Genomic DNA, 12,289 nt, shown 5'->3' on the forward strand with positions numbered 1-12,289 from the left:
CCTTTCATTTTTTGGGGACAATTCTAGCTTTGTCTGCTCGTGCGGAGAGGCCCTATATCGCAGTGTGAGTGTATTGATGATATTTCTTGCGGTGAGGCGGCGTTTCCCCCATTTTGTTTGCTGTGCTGCGGTATTCAGAACCGCTCATGTTTCCTTCCTGAAAGACCAGGAATGAGCACTAGCGTGCTTCTTTGAGAATGAGTCACAACATGCGATAATTCGCTTATTGCACGAAAAAGAAAAGCATTGCACAGTATATGGTAGCAGTCCACTGCCAACAGAGGTACTCACTGGGATATGCTGTTAATAGCAAGCAACTGAAAAATGATAAGTAAGAGCTTTGAACAGTTGCTAAATGACAGCTGATTGCAATCATCTGTCGATGGCGCATTGCTGCGTCAGAGCTTTGGCGAAAATCATAATCATCACAGGTTTTTTTTCCCCAAAAACTCAGTGTTTCGTTGACAGGAAAGGCGAATCAGACACTTGGATACGCAGGACTGTAGGAAACAAAACTAAACAATTTCAATTGTGAACCTTCGCTAGTCGTTACAAAAATGATCATTGACAAAACTTTCTTTCCATTTCTGCATTGCATTTCCGATCTTTATCGATAATACTGACATTTTTTATGACTCGAAATACCAATAGCACTTCCAGATGATATCTACGAAAAGTTCATTTGGTTTTCTTACCGTGAATTAAAGATATTTTGAAATGCAGTTAACTTGGACACTTTCTCATCTGCCCGTAAAGGTATCATCCTCATTATCAGCAATGGCGACGTCTCAGTTACGTTTTGAGCATATTCTCATGTTTTGAGTTTATAAGCTCCTAAACTATCCCAAGTAATCATTTTCTGTAATTAACTGAGATACACCCCAGTAGTTGATTCAGTTAGGTAAGCCAATTTCCTGATTACCTCTCAGTTACTGTGTATTTTCTTCAACTAATAAACGGTGGTTACCCTATGCTGCACAATATTACGGAAATCATGATTGATCAGTCAGTTCTCAGTGTGTACTTTAGATTTACGGATCTTATGAAACTGATCTACGTTTTTCTTACCACGTGAATAAACATTTTTTTTTAACTTGTCGTCATTTTTATCAATACATGCAGCTTTTGTTTCTGACGAAGGAGGAAAAGTGAAGGAGAAGGAGTCTGGGCCCTGCCTAGAGAATTACCCATTTTCCTCTTCTCTAAAAGTGTGATTGTGCCTGATGTCGGTTTGAATTATTTACCTTTTCTACCGGATTCTGAAAAACTGCATTAAGTCAAGAAAAAGCTAAGAGTCTGAACAAAATATATTTATCTTTACGTTTGCGCGGATGATTTGTTTGCAACGTTGGTAATACAACACCCTTGCCGTTTGCATTTGGCACGCTATCAGGATGTGATGACTTCCGCCGCCCAAAAAGAGCTAATTAAAAATGATATATAACCACCCACATGTTTCGCCGAACGATAAGATATATATAGAGCATTAGGAATAAACTCCTTGCACCGTGAAAGTAAGCATGAACAATTCACTTCGTGCTGAAGAACAATCGCGGATGTTGGTATCAAGAAATCATTTTGAGATTCACTTATATTCAACCCACGAGGTGATTTTGGAATACTGTTTGCTAATTATATTGCTGGCATTCGCGGTTATAGCAACTTTTTCCGTTAAATGTTTGAGTAGTGGCTTTCATTCTGGAACTTGCTGTGGCGTACTCAAGAAGAGCATTTATCATTCTTGAGTTTCCGAGGAAGACGAAGAAACGTAATGTAAGGAGTGACTCTGGTATCCAGAACTGCACCGTTACCCAGAAGTAACCTTCAGTATAAAGAAATAATCAAACATTGTTTACGAACTCGTAAACATAGCGAAAATGATTTGTCGACAGGAAGTCAGTCGCGATTTATTGAGTCAGACTGTGTTTCTGGTCACAAACAATGCACCTGTGAGAGTAAATCTGGACACAGCTTGGGTACTGCACACAAACTGCATCATGCGTTATTTATTCTATTTTGTTTACGACATAATAATAATAACAATCTTTTATTAGGAAGCTCCATCACAATAGTGGTTTACATAGAGGTCCTAAATATCGATTTATCAGTAACTTTACGCACTGTTCACTGTTGTGAACACTCTATACGACAAGATGCATTTATAAGAGTTTATTGTGATATGACCTACTGTGACTAACATACTTATACAAAAATTTGGCCTCACAGTGGCTTTGTTTTGCGATGTTGTCTTTATATGTATGACATCGAAGAAATAGTCAAAGCCATCAAAACTGTAAGAACATGATTAAATTATCTGGTTTATAGTTGAAACCTGCAGATTGCAGGTGTGCAGTTTTCATTTCGATTGCAGTATGCCACGAGGTGATACTGTACGTCACTTCATTTTTAGAAATGATACTAAGGATTTAAATATACTCATAAAAAAAACAGGAAAAATTAATTGCTATCGTGACTTCTACACATGTAGATCTCCTGTAACTGGTGAGATCCGTTTCACCAATATTCAAAAAATTAAGAACTGTTTGGAAATTTGACTTAATTTGTCCATCAGGTAAAATATTACCCACGGTGTTAGAATGGTCTTGTCACGTACTTAGAAACAGAATTTATACCAGCTCCCTGGTCAAGAATAACGAAAACTGTTAGGCCATAATCACCATAACTTCAATGGCTGCTTTCAAAGAAACATATTTAGAATGAAGAAACTTTGACTCTACCTACTCGTAATACTATCAGTTTTTTTGGTTGTGATAAAATTTCAAATGCCTATTGCCGTCGTCGCATTGCGTGCAGAAGTGATACAACATTACCCATGATATCAATCACCATGTTACGCCCTGCTTTGTGGATTAAAAGTTCGCGTGACCTCACTGTTATTCACAACCTTCAACTTGCAACAGGCGTAAATGATTGATTAAGTGATCTAATCGCAATTTTGCGGCAATCCTTTCGAGCCGGATGACTGACAATTATTAAATGCTGCTCGCTAATGATCAGTGTCATGATCTAATTGCCGTTTATTCCGCACTGACCAGCGAAATGAATATATTTCAAAGACGAATATTGGAATACGCCTGTTTTCAGGGTACTAACCTCGGTGGTAGCTCTATAAGTCGTAGGGAAGCGAAAGAAAGGAAGGAGAAGAAAGAATAAAATCCTGTTACACTTAAGCATCATTACTCTGCAATGTTGCCATGAAATTTGATGCGGTGGATGAGATATTTCACTCAAAGCAATGTTAATCTGTTAACCATTTTCTCCGGTTCTAGATACGATTAAGGGTTGAGGGATTAATTCACTATTTTTCAAAATTTAATTTTTTCAGGCCATGCTGTTAAGCAAAATTAGAACAGTCAGAATTTACCACATGAAATATCCAAAATAAGAGTCGTCGAAAAGCATATCCATGCGAAGTTCGTGCACGAGAAGTTTGTCTTCCACTTCATTTCAAGCACAAGCAACGCTTCAAAGAAGCTATCAATTGGATTAAATCGTTGTGGGTTGCTGGTGTAATGAGGCATTATGAAAGTAAAGAAGACCGCAAGTAAAACTCAAGAAGATGAAAGGATCCTATCATATATATTGATGATCACCATTTAGGATTCTCTTGCAGGGAGGGAAAAGAAATCATTTTGTCAAGTTGGTTTGATTTATTTTCGAATTAATTGATTTTTTAATAAACCTTGAGACTCTATTTACATATATAACTAAATACTAATAAATGCCAAGCCGAATCTTCAGTTGACCACTCCGCTCTCAATTATATATATATATATATATATATATAACATTATTATTATTATAACATTATTATTATAACATTATTATATATATATATATATTTATATATATATATATATATATATATATATATATAACCAAAATAGCGGAATGAGATCGTCATCTACTAAAAAGTGCTCAATAGCAGGGCTAGAGCCATGGATAATAATACCTCAAGGTTTAGGTTACTTGAACTTTTATTGCAACTCTGAGTTTCATGCCTCTTGCGAAGCAATCATCAGGCAACCTTCGCAAGAGGCATGAAACTCAGAGTTGCAGTAAAAGTTCAAGTAACCTAAACCTTGAGGTATTATATATATATATATATATATATATAGAGGGATTAAACTTGGTGTCCGTGAAACAGTGTTCGATACAAATAGCAGAGTGGGTATAATGTGTGGTAGGCGAAAAAAACAACTACATATACATCCCAGGGATGTATATGTAGTTGTTTTTTTCGCCTACCACACATTATATATATATGTATATATATATATATATATATATATAGGAAGTCTGCAAGTCGATTTTCGCGTGGAACAGTGCTCAATACGTTGAAGCAGAGCAGAATAAATATTATGAGAGGAAAGAGGACGTAACTACATTTCCCGACAAGCCTGTTTCGTGAATCGCTTCACTCTTCAGGGGTTGTCGGGAAATGTAGTTACGTCCTTTTTCCTCTCATAATATTTATATATATATATATAAATTATATATTATATATATTATTATATATAATATATATTATATATTATATATAATAATTATATAATTATTATTATATAAATTATATATATATTATTATATATATATATATAATAAGTTAAAAGGCCTCGAGCCAACAGTGAAGCCGCACCAGAAGGATCCAAAAGGATTCACAGTCCAAACCTCGATAAATGGTAGGAGAAGTAGTGTGGCACACGAGGACGGACAAGTCCAAGCGAAGGAAGACACATACTCAATAAAAAGGCGAAAAAGTTTAATAAACAACGTTTCGGTCCGAGACCTTCATCAGTTGTAATACAATGACTTAAAAATTCCTTAAATAGATTTATATAGGGCGTGATGAGATATATAAACAAACACAGTAGTTACTACGCGAAAAATTATCACTATAAAAAAAAATAGAAAAATTGTCGAATCCACTGAAAATGTAAAGGAACCAGCGTTGACTTGAAAGGCGAGAATTGTACTAAAATTCCCAATTAACGCTGAGACTGGGACCTTTGATGCCCGCCCAATTTGAAAAAATTCTCCGCATTAATTATAGTTTATTCTTTTTTTGGAGTGAAATTCCTGGCGCTTATTCAAGCCGAAGGGTGCCAGAGAGAACAGCTGTGCACTCCAATATGCTTCTTTGGTAATTAGAAGTTTCTCGATGTTACCTGAATTGTTTACTGTTGCCTGCACTTGATCAATGCATTGGAATGAGAAATCGCTTAAATCATGTGGTGTTTTGTTAAAATGTACCGCTACTTCACAGGTCTTTTTCTTAGCGACCATAGCAGACTTGAGGTTGCGAAATCTAACCCTAAAGTCATTTGTTGTGGAAGCAATGTATTGTAGGCGAGATTTCTTGCACGAAGCCAAATAAATTATGTTCTTAGAGTCACAGGAAAGTTTCGATCGTATCTTGTAACTTTTGCCTGTTTGAAAACTTAGAAAGGAATTAGATTCAACCAAGAAGTTGCGACAAAGATCGCATCTTGTTCTATTACATTTAAAACATCCCTTGACCTCGGCAACCCCTTCGCTTTCAGTGTTAGGGCCATAACGGGATGGCGCCAACATTTCTTTAAGGTTTTTAGATCTGCGGAAGGATGCTATGATGGAATTTGAAGGAAAAAGCTCTTTTTACTTGGGATTGGATTCCAAAATACCCAGATGTTTTTTAATGATGCGACTTACATTAGGTAAATGTGGATTAAATGTGGTCACAAATGGGAATAATTTCCTCTTAGATCTGGCCTGAGTCCTAAGTAGATCACTTCTAGGTATGGTAGAGGCCTTACGAAACTAGTCGTCCACTAATTTTGAAGGGTAACCCTGAGTAACCAGATAACCCTTGTATTCGGTTATTCTCTTGACAAGAAAAGTTTGTTCGGAGCAATTTCTTTGTAACCTCGTCGCCACACTATAAGGGATCGCTTTGAAGGGATCGCTTTCATATAAGCGTTAATTGGGAATTTTAGTACAATTCTCGCCTTTCAAGTCAACGCTGGTTCCTTTACATTTTCAGTGGATTCGACAATTTTTCTATTTCTTTTTATAGTGATAATTTTTCGCGTAGTAATTACTGTGTTTGTTTATATATGTCATCACGCCCTATATAACTCTATTTAAGGAATTTTTAAGTCATTGTACGACAACTGATGAAGGTCTCGGACCGAAACGTTTTTTATTAAACTTTTTCGACTTTTTATTGAGTATATGTCTTCCTTCGCTCGGACTTGCCCGTCTTCGTGTGCCACACTACTTCTCCTATATATAATCTACATGACTCCAATATAGGAATAAAATTCCATGATGACATTTGAAACCCTCTGATGCAAAATAGAAGATTTGTGATAACAACAAACCATACGTCCCGTTATTCTCATAAAACTCACCTGTTAACAGCATGTACTAGGAACTGGAGAAAAGCGCAAGGTGGGTAGGAGAAAAAATAGTGGGAACGGTGTGAAGGAAAAAAGGTGAAGTCCATGACAATGGACTGTAATGTTGTTCGCCTATCGTTACACTCGTCCTCGAGAGCCTAGAAAATAATTCTAACAAGTAAAGGACAAAAATATCTGTACGACAAGAATGATGGGCAATTTTGAGTGTAATTGTGGGATAGGAAAAAAATCGTCATCCACATTTTTGTCACGAGAGTAAGACATCGAGACTTCTCCGAGTGAGTTATGTACATCAGCAAACTTAGAGCAGTAGGAGATAAAATTATGATGAAAAAAGGTGAAGTTATATTTTATGTTGGTGCCCGATTTGTATTTCGATGACATGTACCGGAAATTAAACAGGAGAATAATAATTTGGAGTTAATTCAGATTTCCGATGTCTTCTAAATATAGAACAACGATAGCCTTAATGTAGTTATGCACCTTGTACCTTTATGAGGTGGGTTATGCTTTAAAGAGTTTCTTCATGTTTATTGTTTTCTTCAGGCACATTGATGACATAAACCGGAAAATAAACAGCAGGATTACAGAATGGAGTCATTGAAATGTAATCAGACTTTTATCCTCTAAATTTAGAAAATCAGTATCCTTTTCATGCTAATACATCTTGCACGTTGATAGAAAAGGCACATGTAATGCTCTACATGTAATAAAGGCTGATAGTTTCCAAAGAAACTGTTTGGCGCTGCGTCAGTGGGGGCAACGAAATAATTTGAATATATCAACAAAGTTGAAATGGTAAATTGGCCACCGTTACGGTTATAAAAGCTAACGTTTCGAGCTTTAGCTCTTCATCGGAGCGGCTAACGCTCGAAACGTCAGCTTTTATAACCATAACGGTGGCCAATTTACCATTTTAACTTTGTTGATATATTCAAATTATTTCTCTACATGTATTAACTGATTTGTCTCATTTGTGAGATTTTCAGCAGTGACGAATACATACATTTGATGCACTCAGCGTCTATTTTCTCTTTCTCTATTTCAGATACCGACTTAGTCATTGGATTTCCCGCATGTCGCTCTCACTAAACGTCACTGATTCAGTAGTTTTCTAGCATTTTAAAAACAACAGATATAACGACTTAGAGTGTTACATAATCCAGTTGGGTACTCTAAGAAGCCGTTTGATATCATTAATGTTTGCAAACGCAAATCTTTTGATGGCCCAGGTCTCTTGCAAAGATACATTTAAAAGAAGGTTTTTTTGATGTCATGTGGTCAAAGATGAAATCGATGGATTGCTTTACGCGCAAAAACCCGATGCTTTACTTAAGAGATGTTCACTGGCAATTATCTCCTTTATATGTAAATCGTTTATTCCTCTTGTGGGTCGCAGAACTCGACATTTTTATTAGTTTTGAGTGAATAAATTGATTCTTTACTTAGACTGCAAGGTTTATGCCTTACCCATGATAGCTACTAGTCATGAATCCTTACGAAATGTAATTTTTTTTAGTTGAGAATCCAATCGTGAAATCAATGGAAAATTATACCACATGGCAACGTTTTTCTCATAGCGTTTAGAGTTTCAGCATAAGATCCATGGTCTATCGAAGTTATTTGATTGAAACATAACTATCACCTATTTTAAAACCGGATTAAGTTAATAATCCTCGCTTTGGCGGTAAGATCGATGCCCTCTCTCTCTACAGATTTATTACGTAATAGGCTGTTTTCTTTCAAAGTAGACTTGCCTCAAACTCTTTATAAAAAGAACAAAACTGAAGAGATAAAATGGAAACAGGAGAAATAATTAAAATAAAAACTGTAACTGTATCTATATAATGCATAAACGCGAGGAGAATAAATGGAGTTAACAGCAGTCAACAGTAAATCGCGTGAGATGAATGATTATGACTGCACCGCATACGTCAAGATCAATTATTTTGCAATATATAATGGGGTGACTCAATGACCCTAATAATGGAATTATCGACTATCAATATGAAGTCATCTGTCTTTGTAACGTGTGAAGGGAGTGCTTAACAAACTGGCAGGGTCGGCGAAGGATGGAACAAGCTGAGGAAAACATTAACCTTCAATGCCATGAACGTGATCATTAGCTAGAACACATTTAACCATGGAGTATCCGCAGCCACGTGTCACTACAACCTCATCAACGACAGGTTTTAGACTTCAAAGACTGTTAACAATTCAAGAACTAACGTTAGAGTACAGTTTGGTCATCATTGTGCTGGGATGTTTTCTGCTGCTTTCGCTATTGTTGAGGGTATTCAAAGACTCTAGTTGCTCCCGATTTGAGAGTAACATGAACTTACACTTATAAAGTTTCGTTGAAGAAAGGACGTATCTGAGACTAAATTCCTGACGTGATTTGGATATAACTGTTTTAAAAGTGCAAACCAGTATTTCAGGTTTGTGATAGTTTTCTAGCCATAGTCTGCTGATCAAACGAAGGACGCATTGACGAGAAGTTTCCGCCAACATGTTGTTTTGAAAGTCCCGTCGACTTCCGGGGGTTCCTCAGAGGACCGAACGCATATGGCTCAATTGTGGCTCGCGTAGATATCAGACAACAACTTTTTGTAATTGTGGCTACTCGTGAGAAAATTATTGCAATTAATGTTTTGAAATAGCGAAGCAAGGTTTAAAAAGACTTAGACAGGGATAGCTTCTTTAATTCTTTTGTAGTTTTTAGAGCGTTAGAGCTAGAAATGTTATGCTCACCATGTATTCTTACTAGAAGAAACAAATGAAGTAAAGCAAATTTATCGACTAAGTGGCATCAGAAAATATAAATGACTGACAGAATGGCAGAGATGGCTGAAAAAGGGTACGAAAGAAATTTGTTTTTTTTTTCAGCGGAACGGTTGTTAAGAAATTTGGTATCCCAACCTTTGATCCGATGGTTTGTGCAAAAAGTTTCAATGTATCGTCTATATTCATTTATTTGTTTTGCTCCCGACTAGAGAGGACATGAATTACATCTTTCTTTATGTGTTGTCATGACTGGTCAGAACAGCAAAAGTCGGCACAGTGTTTAATGATTTTAAGATACTAAAAAACAGGTGGCTATGGGTCGAACCGAAAGTAAATACCTAATTTACAAAACAAGAGCCAAAGTCAATGGAATTAATTCTATATCTGGTTGATTTTTGGAGGCATTTGGTATACGTTTAATGACTTGCAGATATGTTGAAGAAATAATTTTTCATCAAGATAACACTCCTTATGCCAGTCAATGTAAGTGAATTAGTTACAGCATTGCCATAGGCGATACAAAGTGAACACTATTTACACTACTCTAAACATCTCAGCACATTTTCTAACATACAGGTTATGAAAAACAAGAAAATTATCAGCCAAGGGATTTTTTGGTTTCAGCAATAAATTCTCTGGAATAGACAACAAAGAGATCTTTTATTTTCAGTTTAGAAAGTAGGTTTTTAAAATCTTTGTAGCTTGACGGTTAAGAAATACAAGCTGGACAGTACATTCGCAAGCTCCCTGACTCCTCTTTCACTGTTCAGTTGCATATTCTGGGCACAATATTGAACTTTAAAGACTAAACAATTGCGATTATTCAATAACTAAGACCAAAAATAATCTCAAATTTTTTCAGATATCTACCACACGTTGTCAATGTTTAACCTAAGAGCTATGATGAACGACGAAAGCGATATCGTCTGATCAACTTTACCCTGGGTGGTGCCCCTTCAACCTTGGAGAGCGACAATGTTGACTCCCAACTGTTTCTTAAACACCGAGATATCCTGCAAGTGAGTCTTTCTCCCCTTGCTCCCAATTTCTCTCAAACCCGGCCACTGGAGAGGCATTTTTTGCAACCTTTACAACTCTGCCTTTTATTGTACTGTAAGTACATGTGTTCCGTTTAAAATCTGATGTTACGGTTTTTTTATGCCACAGTATATATTATACCCCGCCAGAAGGTAGACAGTTGACAGTGCCCCCTAAAGCTGGCACCAAAAGTTTCCTGTTTTGAGAGGTCAGACTGCATTGTGTCATGTACAGCATATGAATTACAAGATGTTACTCAAACTGTATACTACACTTTCATGTCACCAATGAATAAATAAATGAGTTAAAAATGGACAAAAAAAGAAAAGCATAACAGAGAAATATTGGGTGTTTCATGCTCCAAGGTGGTGTCTTTAGAAAGCATTACCCTCATCTTAGCTAGACACACTAAGTCAATTGTTGTCTGACTGTAAGAGCGAGAAACGACGGTTACTTTTTTAAGCGGAAGACGTCCTGCCATCGTATCAATTAATTTGTTTCGAGAAGGATCTTTTACCTTGAGTATTTTTGGTTTTATTCTTTTACTTTGTACTTTAATACCAGGAGGAATCTCCCATTTAAATAGAAGAAGTAATAACGCCGGTATGAGCAAAGATAGCTCTGCAGAAAAAGGGAACACACTGTATTCCAACAACATTTCTTCATCGATGACATCCTATTCCTCTCTGGATTCTGGATTTAGTTCTAGATAAGATTAAGTTACATCATCCATGTTCCATATCAATAGTTAAAGATGTTTTTCCTTCTCTCCAATCTATCTATGATTAGTATCGTCCTCAATGTCCCTTAACAACCTCTAGTGTTGCCCTCTACAGTTAACTGGAAGTACCTGCTTTTCTTTTATTTTTCTCAGCTCATGAATGACCTATTGCCCAGAACCTCCGTTCTAAATTAGTCTCTAAGAAATATCGGGAAATGTTTTTAACATTCCCAAAAACAAACATAAGGAGAACTCAGAAACTGGTAGTTTTTTTCTCCATGGAAAGCTCAATAAGAAGTAGTTTAAGTGAGGTGATTTAATCTGCCCCCTTATGGAATCTATTTCTGTTAAACTTTCTCTTTTGAGCTGCCATTATCCCTCATAGACACATTTTTTCCATTATCTTCTAACCAAAAGGCGTGTTTGAAACGGATGTAGACAACTAGGAGCTGACATATTTTAAATTAGTTTCGGAAGTTGGATTTTGCTCCATAAAAACACTGAAAATATTTGAAAGTACAATGCTATCAAGCGCGCTTTGTTTTCTTCTAGTCGTTGATAGAAATTGACTAAATATTTGAAAAATTTTTTCACACCATTTTTCGTGTTTAAAACGGATGTAAACACCCAGGAGCTAACATATTTTAAATTAGTTTCGGAAGTTGAATTTTACTTCATGTGTAAAAGCACTGAAACGATTTGAAAGTACAATGTTATCAAGCGCGCTTTGTTTTCTCCTAATCGATGATAGAAATTGACTAATTATTTGAAAAAATTTTGTTCATACCATTTTTCTATTATCACTGTATCTGTCACTGGACTAAGCGAATCACAATGAAATTTATAAATGTAGGGAAAGGGAGTAAGAGAATTGTGGTGTTGATGTTGATGTATTAGCGAGTACGCCCGCATTGCATGCATGATCGACAATGACTCTGTGCGAGCTTTAATATATTCCATGTGCTCTATGTATGTGTGTGCGATCGTGTTCCATTAAATTTATTGTTTATGTTAAATTTCTCGCCAACTGATTTCCTTCTCACGAGACAAATCAGCATGGTGGCAGCGTCGGGATTCAGTTAAGCAAATGGCGACGTCAGACTCCGGACAGTTCGGAATTACACCCCCGCTAGAGGTGAGTTCGGGAAACATATGAGAGAATTACAAACGATGGAAGCGCCAAATGGAGATCTCTTTAGCCGCTTCTGGTACATCTGAGAAGGATGGAGAGGTAAAAAACGAAATAATTTTGAATCGTGCGGTCCTCATGTGTTAGAAGTTTATGACAACATCGTTTGGGTAAATTCCGAAGACAAACATAAGC

At 36.5% G+C, this 12,289-nt stretch overlaps 1 long non-coding RNA gene across 2 annotated transcripts; it reads left to right on the plus strand.

Moving 5' to 3' along the window:
- Positions 1 to 3,350: 3,350 nt before the first annotated feature.
- Positions 3,351 to 9,606, plus strand: LOC148739501 (uncharacterized). Of its 2 annotated transcripts, none has more exons than XR_015996055.1 (3): positions 3,351 to 3,660; positions 6,969 to 7,029; positions 7,471 to 9,606. It is a non-coding gene; the product is annotated as an uncharacterized LOC148739501 (long non-coding RNA). The 2 variants fall into 2 exon arrangements; XR_015996054.1 differs by lacking the exon at positions 3,351 to 3,660 and adding an exon at positions 6,299 to 6,453.
- The last annotated feature ends 2,683 nt before the right edge of the window (positions 9,607 to 12,289 follow it).

The sequence above is a fragment of the Stylophora pistillata genome, chromosome 2 (genome assembly GCF_964205215.1).
Source record: "Stylophora pistillata chromosome 2, jaStyPist1.2, whole genome shotgun sequence".
Taxonomy (NCBI): domain Eukaryota; kingdom Metazoa; phylum Cnidaria; class Anthozoa; order Scleractinia; family Pocilloporidae; genus Stylophora; species Stylophora pistillata.